The 8,927-nt window shown below is 40.3% G+C and overlaps 2 long non-coding RNA genes and 1 pseudogene across 3 annotated transcripts in view; all 3 read left to right on the top strand.

The window, feature by feature from the left end:
* The first annotated feature begins 82 nt into the window (after positions 1 to 82).
* Positions 83 to 7,244, top strand: LOC111967113 (ras-GEF domain-containing family member 1C-like; annotated as a pseudogene).
* A 290-nt stretch (positions 7,245 to 7,534) lies between these two features.
* LOC139028131 (uncharacterized) overlaps positions 7,535 to 8,927 on the top strand; it is a 4,849-nt gene continuing 3,456 nt past the window's right edge. Inside the window, exons 1-3 of one of the 2 annotated variants that reach the window (XR_011480311.1) lie at positions 7,535 to 7,674; positions 7,910 to 7,968; positions 8,755 to 8,831. This is a non-coding gene — a long non-coding RNA (uncharacterized lncRNA). Of the gene's footprint in view, positions 7,675 to 7,858; positions 7,969 to 8,754; positions 8,832 to 8,927 lie in introns of both variants that reach the window. The other variant, XR_011480310.1, reaches the window with a different exon arrangement.
* Positions 7,976 to 8,362, top strand: LOC139028132 (uncharacterized). The gene is made up of 3 exons (XR_011480312.1): positions 7,976 to 8,051; positions 8,119 to 8,188; positions 8,280 to 8,362. It is a non-coding gene; the product is annotated as an uncharacterized lncRNA (long non-coding RNA).

Below are 8,927 nucleotides of genomic sequence, written 5' to 3'. Positions count from 1 at the left end.
TTTCAGAAGCCAAGGCTATTGAGTCTGCCGATAAGAATGTGGTGATTGACAGAGTCGAAAGCCTTGGCCAGGTCGATGAAGACTGCTGCACAGCACTGTCTTTTATCGATGGTGTTTATGATATCGTTTAGGACCTTGAGCGTGGCTGAGGTGCACCCATGACCAGCTCGGAAACCAGATTGCATAATGGAGAAGGTACGGTTGGATTCAAAATGGTCGGTGATCTGTTTATTAACGTGGCTTTCGAACATTTTAGAAGGGCAGGGCAGGATGGATATAGGTCTATAACAGTTTGGGTCTAGAGTTTCTCCCCCTTTGAAGAGGGGGATGACCGCGGCAACTTTCCAATCTTTAGGGATCTCAGACGATGCGAAAGAGAGGTTGAATAGGCTAGTAATAGGGGTTGCAACAATTTCTGCGGATAATTTTAGAGAGGGTCCAGATTGTCGAGCCCGGCTGATTTGTAGGGATCCAGATTTTGCAGTTCTTTCAGAACATCAGCTTTCTGGATTTGGGTGAAGGAGAAGCAGGGGGGGGGGTTTGGGCAAGTTGCTGCAGGGGGTGCTGAGATGTTGGCCGTGGTAGGGGTAGCCAGGTGGAAAGCATGGCCAGCCGTGGAAAAATGCTAATTGAAATTATCGTAGATTTATCGGTGGTGACAGTGTTTCTGTTTCTATCCTCAGTGCAGTGGGCAGCTGGGAGGAGGTGCTCTTATTCTCCATGGACTTTACAGTGTCCCAAAACTTTTTGGAATTAGTGCTACAGGAAGCAAATTTCTGTTTGAACTGACTAACTGACTGAGTATATTGGTTCCTGACTTGCCTGAAAAGTTGCATATCGATGCTAATGCAGAACGCCACAGGATGTTTTTGTGCTGGTCAAGGGCAGTCAAGTCTGGGGTGAACCAAGGGCTATATCTGTTCTTAGTTCTACATTTTTTGATTGGGGCATGCTTATATAAGATGGAGAGGATAGTGCTTTTGAAGAGCAACCAGGCATCCTCTACTGACGGGATGAGGTCAACATCCTTCCAGGATACCCGGGCCAGGTCGATTAGAAAGGCCTGCTCGCTGAAGTGTTTTAGGGAGCGTTTGACAGTGGTCGTTATGATGATTGTGATGGTGATGATGATGAGGAGGGTGAGAATGATGATGATGGTGTTGATCATGATTATTATTAGTTGTCTAATCATTCAAAAGTCTATATGTCCTTTCCAGGCGTATTGGAAGACACTGAACCAGGTTTTGCAGACGCTGAACCAGAAGCTGGCAGCCATCGCCCAGGGAGAGGAGAGCATTGTCAAAGTGAATGCCTCCTCAGTCTCCTCAATCTCAGACAAGCTGGTGGGCTTCAAGACCAAGCCTCCACCTATCCAGAAGGATATACTATCTATCTGCAACGACCCATACACACTGGCACAGCAACTCACCCATGTGGAACTGGTAAGAAGAGTGGTAGGAAGGATGTGAGGAAGGAATTAAAGGAGAGAGAGGATAGATGAAAGAGGATGAGATAAGGGTGTGATCGAAGGGAGAGATGATGAGAAGAGGAGAGAGGGGGAGGGAAGAGGAAGACAAACAAGGCAAAGACAGAGAAAGACGATGAGAGATAAATGACAATAAGAGAGAGAGGAAGCAGAGGGAAGAAAGGAATAGACACAGAAATGAAGTGGAGATTAAGCTAGATGTAGAATCAAGACAGAGAGAGAGAGAGAGAGAGAGAGAGATGGAGCACCTAAATCTTCCAAACAACCCAGGGGATATTTAGTTCTAACATTTGCTTGATTACCAGCTGCATTAGCCTTGCATGGTCCTAGGTTAACTCTAGCCTACAGCTAAGTAACAGGCTAAGTAATGGTCCTATGTTAGCTCTAGCCTACAGCTGAGTAATAGACTTTAAATGGTCCTCTGTTAGCTTCTTGGCCTACCTGCGTGAGTAACAGGCTTTGATGGTCCTTCTGTTAGCTCTAGCCTACAGCTAATTAACAGGACTTTGAACGGTCCTCTGTTAGCTCTAGCCTGCAGCTGAGTAACAGGCTTTGAACAGGTCCTCTGTTAGCTCTAGCCTTGCAGCTGAGTAACAGACTTTGAAAAGGTCCTCTGTTAGCTCTAGCCTGCAGCTGAGTAACAGACTTTGAAAGGTGCTCTACAGACAGAAACAGACAGGGCTGAGTAACAAAGGAGCTCCTACTCTCACTGTATGGTAGTGCTGTGTGTGTGTGTGTGTGTTGTGTGGTGTGTGTGTGTGTGTGTGTGTGTGTGTGTTTGTGTGTGGTGTGTGTTTGTGTGGTGTGTGTGTGTGTGGTGTGTGTGTGTGTGTGTGTGTGTTGTGTGTGTGTGTGTGTGTGTGTGTGTGTGTGTGTTGTGTAATTAGGGCCATCCTCCGTAGGCCTGAGTAAGCGTGTTATTCTGGTCTAAAAGCGCGACATCATCTCAGTCAGTGGTTTGGCCTGGTGCCTTTTAAGGGAATACATCACAGTTGATATATGTGACCTGACATGTTCCTACAACAACACACACACACACACACACACACACCACAACACACACAGCTTACTGTGGGCTCCCGCTAAATGTTGGGACAGATTTGTGAAACACAGACACCACTCATCACTTGGCTGCATTCCTTTCAGAGTTTGGGTCAACCTGTGGGTGAAGATGTACTGAGCTGTGGTGATTGTTTTTGTTGAATATGAAACAGTGACATAGTGTGTGTGTTTTTATGGTTTATGTATTTTTTGATTTGGCGTTGCTTAGCCTGTGCATACCAGGGGTCAGCTGTTGCTTCAATGGAATGTGAGATTCTCAATGATTCATGACTTCCTGTATTGCTTGGCTTCTATTACGGAGATGAATCTAGTTAATATGCACGGCCATGTCGCTCTACTCTGCTCTCTCTGTTTCAGGAACATCTCAGTTATATCGGTCCTGAGGAGTTTGTCAAGCCTTTGTTCAGAAAGACCCACTAGATAGCAACTCAGGTATAGTATAATATACTGCATATCAAACTTTGTTCAGTGGGAATAACATTATAGTACACCGTTGTTGTAAAACATGTGTTTACTTTTTGAAAAGAGAAAGAGTGTAAGAGTGTAAGAGTGAGAGAGAGAGAGAGAGAGAGAGAGGAGAGAGAGAGAGAGAGAGAGAGAGAGAAGAGAGAAGAGAGAGAGAGAGGAGAGGAGAGAGAGAAGAGAGTAGAGGAGAGAGAGAGGGGGGCCCTCTAATGGTCCTGATTTGCAGTATTCTGTGTTTGTGTCCCAGCAGCCGTGTTTCAGTGAGCAGAAGAAGAAGACCACTAACCTGGAGGCTTACGTCAGGTGGTTCAACAGGCTGTGCTACCTGGTAGCTACTGAGATCTGTATGGTAAATGATTTCACGTTATTCTCTTCGTTCTGGTCCCGTATTGCTCATTTGGTAGAGCATGGTGTTTGTGATGGAAGCACTGTGGGTTTGATTCCCGTGGCCACCCATACGTAAGCATGTATGCATGCATGACTGTAAGTCCCTTTGGATAAAAACGTCTGCTAAATGGCATGTATTATGATATATTATATTATGCCAGTCTTCCCTCACTGAGGTTGATGATTCATTTATGGTTCTTTAGTGTCACCTGCTGGCCATGTAACATTACTACACTCCTATACCCATTGTGAGGCATTGATACTTTCTTCCCAGACCAGGGCCTGTATCCACAAAGCGTCTCAGAGTAGGAGTGATGATCTAGGATCAGATCCCAACCTCTCCATATAATCCTATTCATTATGATCTAAAAGGCAAAACTGATCCTAGATACGGGCCCTGGGACAAATACTGTATTATTTTGCATGTCATTTACATCCATTATATCCTACTAGCATTCTGTGTCTATCTCCTCTCAGCCTGCTAAGAAGAAACAGAGAGCCCAGGTGATTGAGTTCTTCATCGACGTGGCCAGAGAGTGCTTCAACATTGGCAATTTCAACTCCCTCATGGCCATCATCTGTGAGTACATCATACATGACCCAAATACTGATATTTGGCAAAATACCGATATTTGACTTGTGTCTGCTCCYCTAGCTGGTATGAATATGAGTCCTGTGTCTCGGTTGAAGAAGACGTGGGGTAAAGCCAAGACTGCCAAGTTCTTCATCCTGGAGGTAAGACTAGCCAACCAGCACAGCCTTAGATACCTTGTTAGAATTTGTATTATTTCATTGTTGTTATTATTATTAAACAGTAGTTGTTAAAGTTCATTGTTCATTGGTTTGGGATGAATTGTTAAACTCATCCCAAACCATCTCAAGGTGTGTTTTGGGTCACTGTCCTGTTGAAAAACAAATGATAGTCCCACTAAGTGCAAACCAGATGGGGTGGCRTATCGCTGCAGAATACTGTGGTAGCCATGCTGGTTAAGTGTGGCTTKAATTCTAAATACCAGCAAAGTAACCCCACACCATCATACCTCCTCATCCATACTTCACGGTGGGAACCACACATGCAGAGATCATCCGTTCACCTACTCTGCATCTCACAAAGACACGGCGGTTGGAACCAAAAATCTCAAATTTGGACTTATCAGACCAAAGGACAGATTTCCACCAGTCTAATGTCCGTTCCTCATGTTTCTTGGCCCAAGCAAGTTCCTCATTTTATTATTGGTTGTGCTTTTAGTAGTGGTTTCTTTGCAGCATTTGCATGAGCCTGATTCCGCATTCCTTGACAGTTGATGTTGAGATTGTCTGTTATTGATTTGTGAAGCATTTTATTTGGAGCTGCAATTCTGAGGTGCAGTTATTAATGAACGTATCTTGCAGCAGAGGTTCTGGTCTTCCTTCTTTGTGGGGTTTACATGAGAGCCCTGTATATAGCCTCATTATTGTATTTTTGTCTCTTTTTTACTTAATTTATTTAGTAAATATTTTTCTCTACTTTCTAAAACTTTTATGGCTGGGTGGCAGTATTGGAGTAGCTTGGATGAAAGGTGCCAGAGTAAAACTGCCTGTACTCAGGTAAGAGGCTAAGATATGCTATTATTAGTATAATTTGGATAGAAACACTCTGAGTTTTAAAACTGTTTGAATGTGTCTGTGCGTATAAACAGAACTCATATGGAGATTGGCAAAACTGCGAAAAATCCAACAGGCAGTGGGAAATCTGAGGTTTGTAGGTTTGCCTATCAATATACAGTGGGATATTGGTCATCTTTTTGCATTTCATCTAGGTTCCATCGTAGATGTCCAGTCTTTTAAGCTTTGTTTTGAATGCTTCTACTTTCTTTTTTTGTGAAGATGAGGGATTTGGAGAGCTTTTTTTGTTTAGTGTTTTGTCTTTTTGTGCACGAGCTGATCATGGCGGATCTTTTTGTGGAGTGACCGCTTTCCATATGATTTTGAAGACATTCGATTTCGGTGATAATTACCATTATTGAAGATTTTTAATAATATTAATAGATGATTCTATAACAGCGTTTGTATGTACTAAGTAATGGAATGTTTGACTTTTCGTCTGCTGTGCGTATGAATGTGATTATGTGACTGAGAGGAATAAAATGAAGGTATTTGGACATATGAAATTTAATGGTACTATATCGAACAAAAACATTTATTGTCGAACTGGGATTCCCTGGGAGTGCATTCTTGATGATAGATATCAAAGGTAAGTGAAATATTTATAATGCTATTTTCTGACTTCTGTTGATCCAAAAATGGGCAGATATTTTCTGGCTTATTTGGATCTGAGGTGTACTCAGATTATGCATGTTGGTGCTTTTTTCCGTAAAGTTTTTTTTGAATTGACCAGCGGTTGATTAAGGAGAATTTTATTATGTTCATGTTATACTTGTTCTTTTATCAATGTTTATTATGAGTATTTTGTACAATTGATGTGGGTCTTGCAAAATCACGCGGTGTTTTGGAGGCCAACATTATCGACGATATGCGCAATGTAAACTGAGATTTTGGATATAATATGAACTTTTATTTTCAAAAATACATCATGTTTGTTAACATAGTTATATGAGTGTCATCTGATTAATGATTCATAAGGTTAGTGATTAATTTTATCGTCTATTTCTGATGATTTGTTCGATCTGTCTTTGGCTGGAAAAATGGCTGTGTGTTTTCTGTGAATAGGTGCTGACCTAACATAATCGTTTGTGGTGCTTTCGCCGAAAAGCCTATTTCAAATCGGACACTTTGGTGGGATTAACAAGAAGTGTATCTTTAAAATGGTGTAAAATACTTGTATGTCTGAGGAATTTTAATTATGAGATTTCTGTTGTTTTGAATTTGGCGCCCTGCACTTTCACTGGCTGTTGTCATATCGATCCCGTTAACGGGATCTCAGCCGTAAGAAGTTTTAAGGGCTTGTAAGTAAGCATTTCATGGTAAGGTCTACTACRCCTGTTGTATTCGGCGCATGTGACAAATACATTTTTATTTCAATTGACTAATATACTATTTTATTTTACCATACAGCATCAGATGGACCCTACTGGAAACTTCTACAACTACAGAACAGCACTTAGGGGAGCCGTCCACAGGTCCCAGACTGCTAATAGCATCAGGGAGAAGGTACAGGCCATCATTCACTTTGTAACTATCCTTACCTGACCCCTACTTGTGCACTGAAACCAAGGACACACATCATTAACTCTGTCTCTCTCTTTTCCTTAGATTGTGATTCCCTTCTTCAGCCTACTGATCAAAGACATCTACTTCCTGAATGAGGGATGTGCCAACCGCCTGCCCAATGGCCATGTGCATTTTGCGGTAAGGCTGAAAAGTTCATACTGATACATACAAATGTGGATTGTACTCTCTCAATTCAATTGAAATGGCTTTATTGGCATGGTAAATGTCTTTACATTGCCAAATCAATCTCTTGCTCTCTCTCTCTCTCTCTCTCTCTCTTACTCTCTCTCTGCTTTTTGATTTTGTTTTCAGAAATTTGTGGAATTGGCTCGCCAGGTGGGAGAGTTTATGACGTGGAAACAGATAGAGTGTCCGTTTGAGACAGACAGGAGCATCCTCCACTACCTCCACACTGCTCCCATCTTCAGTGAGGACGGTAAGACACGGTCTCACCTAACATGAGTCTTGAAGTAAAAACATTTAATCACACATTACAGTTAAACATTATAGTCACATATCATATTTCTTTCTTTCATCCCTAGGCCTCTACCTGGCATCCTATGAGAGTGAGAGCCCMGAGAACCAGGTGGAGAAGGACAGATGGAAAGCACTCAGGTATGACAGATATCAGTGATGTAACATAATGAGTCAGTGATGTAACCTAATGAGTCAGTGATGTAATCTAATGAGTCAGTGATGTAATCTAATGAGTCAGTAGACACACACACACACCACAACACACACACACACACACACACACACAACCACACCACAACACACACACACCACACACACTACACAGTCCATGTATTTATGTATGTGGAATGATATAATGCAGGATGTCTCTCCAGTGGTTCCTGGTACTCAGTAGTAGTCAGTAGTAGTCATTAGTAGTAGTCGTCAATCAATAAGTAGTCTTTTAGAAGTAGTCTTTAGTAGAAGTCATCAATACTAGTCTTTAGAAGTAGTCTTTAGTAGAAGTCATCAATACTATATTTAGAAGTAGTCTTAAGTAAAGTCATCAATACTAGTCTTTAGTAGTCGTCATCAATAGTAGTCTTTAAGTAGTCGTCAATATATAGTCTTTAGTAGAAGTCATCATAATAGTCTTTAGAAGTAGTCTTTAGTAGAAGTTCAATCCAATACTAGTCTTTAGAAGTAGTCTTTTAGTAAAAGTCATCAATACTAGTTTTAGTAGTCATCATCAATAGTAGTCTTAGTAGAAGTCATCAACAAAGTAGTCTTTAGAAGTAGTCTTTAGTAGAAGTCATCAATAGTAGTCTTTAGAAGTAGTCTTAGTAGAAGTCATCAATAGTAGTCTTTAGAAGTAGTCTTTAGTAGAAGTCATCAATAATAGTGTCTTTAGAAGTAGTCTTTAGTAGAAGTCATATAATTACTCTTTAGAAGTAGTCTTTAGTAAAGTCATCAATACTAGTCTTTAGTAGTCGTCATCAAAAATATAGTCTTTAGAAGTAGTCTTTAGTAAAGTCTCAATACTAGTCTTTTAGTAAAAAGTCATCAATAGTAGTCTTTAGTAGTCGTCATCATAGTAGTCTTTAGAAGTAGTCTTTAGTAAAAGTCATCAAATACTAGTCTTTAGTAGAAGTCATCAATATAGTCTTATAGTCGTCAGTCAATAGTAGTCTTTAGAAGTAGTCTTTAGTAAAAGTCATCACATACTAGTCTTTAGTAGAAGTCATCAATAGTAGTCTTTTGAAGTAGTCTTAGTAGAGTCATCAATAATAGTCTTTAGAAGTATCTTTAGTAGAAGTCATCAATATAGTCTTTAGAAGTAGTCTTTAGTAGAAGTCATCAATGTAGTCTTTAAGAAGTAGTCTTATAAAAGTCATCATACTAAGTCTTTAGTAGTCGTCATCAATACTAGTCTTTAGTAAAGTCATCAATACTAGTTTTTAGAAGTAGTCTTTAGTAAAGTCATCAATAGTAGTTTTAGTAGTCAGTCATCAAATACTAGTCTTAGTAGAAGTCATCAAATATGTCTTTAGAAGTAGTCTTTAGTAGAAGTCATCAATACTAGTCTTTAGAGTAGTCTATTTGTAGAAGTCATCAATACTAGTCTTTAGAAGTAGTCTTTAGTAGAAGTCATCAATAAGTAGTCTTAATAGTAGAAGTCATCATACTAGTCTTAGAAGTAGTCTTTAGTAGAAGTCATCAATAGTAGTCTTTAGAAGTAGTCTTTAGTAGAAGTCATCAAATACTAGTCTTTAGTAGAAGCTCATCTGATGTAGTCTTTAGTAGTAGTCTTAGTAGTAGTCCTTAGAAGTAGTAGTAGCTTAGTAGTAGTCTTTAGAAAGTT

The sequence above is a fragment of the Salvelinus sp. IW2-2015 genome, linkage group LG8, assembly GCF_002910315.2.
Source record: "Salvelinus sp. IW2-2015 linkage group LG8, ASM291031v2, whole genome shotgun sequence".
NCBI lineage: Eukaryota > Metazoa > Chordata > Actinopteri > Salmoniformes > Salmonidae > Salvelinus > Salvelinus sp. IW2-2015.
This window is presented reverse-complemented; position numbering and strand designations above follow the sequence as displayed.